The sequence below is a fragment of the Penaeus monodon genome, chromosome 33 (genome assembly GCF_015228065.2).
Source record: "Penaeus monodon isolate SGIC_2016 chromosome 33, NSTDA_Pmon_1, whole genome shotgun sequence".
Taxonomy (NCBI): domain Eukaryota; kingdom Metazoa; phylum Arthropoda; class Malacostraca; order Decapoda; family Penaeidae; genus Penaeus; species Penaeus monodon.
The window spans coordinates 12,466,934-12,467,752 of NC_051418.1; the positions used below are offsets into that span (position 1 = coordinate 12,466,934).

Below are 819 nucleotides of genomic sequence, written 5' to 3' on the forward strand. Positions count from 1 at the left end.
CGGCGCTCAAAAGACTTACCTTCACTACTTCCGCAGATAAATCTCTTCCTTTGGCGTTAAGAAGAATTACAGATGTATGTAAAATCTTTTTCACAGTATCTTCTGAATGTTCAGTACCATCCACGATTCTCACATTGAAACGGAACTTTGTTTATTTTTCCCTCTTTTTCCAAAAGATATATTTCTCTTGAGATTTTTTCTTATTGCAAAAATCTTTCCACTGCCACGCTACTGCAGAGTGTACCAATCCCCTTCGTTCAAGATTGCAACCATGAAAATATTGTAGTAAGCATTCGGGAAGAAAAAAAGGGGGGGTTGTGTTTTTTTTTCCAAAATCAAAATAAAAAAAAAAGAATCACAGAATGGGCTTCCAAACAGGTCGTAGTCCAAGAAAAAGAAGTACAAAAGGCGACCGATTCCTACGCGGGAGAGAACCAATGAAGGCGAGGGACCAGTGCAGGAATCAGCGGAGCGCACGAGCAACACATCCGACCTGCACCGTAGGTTCTCGGACACTGAGTCACAGACGGCGATCGCGCGAGTTACATAGACGCATGTGGCGATGTCTACGATGATGACGTCATAGTCTGCTCCGGCGCGCATGCGTTGATACCTCGAGCAAGAAAAAAAAATTGAAGAGAGGAAGAGATCAACACGAAAAAAAAAACGTTTGTTATTCCACCGTTTTTACTTAGACAAATGACCCTCGTTCGGAATAAACAGGTCGGTACAATCCGGTTCACACACCTCAACAGCGGCTCTCGACCGGAGACGGAATGGAACGATATCACCGAATTAACAAAATCTAGATCAATCTTT

At 42.9% G+C, this 819-nt stretch overlaps 1 protein-coding gene across 1 annotated transcript in view; it reads right to left on the minus strand.

The window, feature by feature from the left end:
- LOC119594049 (elongation of very long chain fatty acids protein-like) overlaps window positions 1-539 on the minus strand; it is a gene marked incomplete in the record, with an annotated part of 45,869 nt that extends 45,330 nt beyond the window's left edge. The window contains 1 exon segment of the mRNA XM_037943083.1: window positions 20-539.
- Window positions 540-819: the final 280 nt, after the last annotated feature.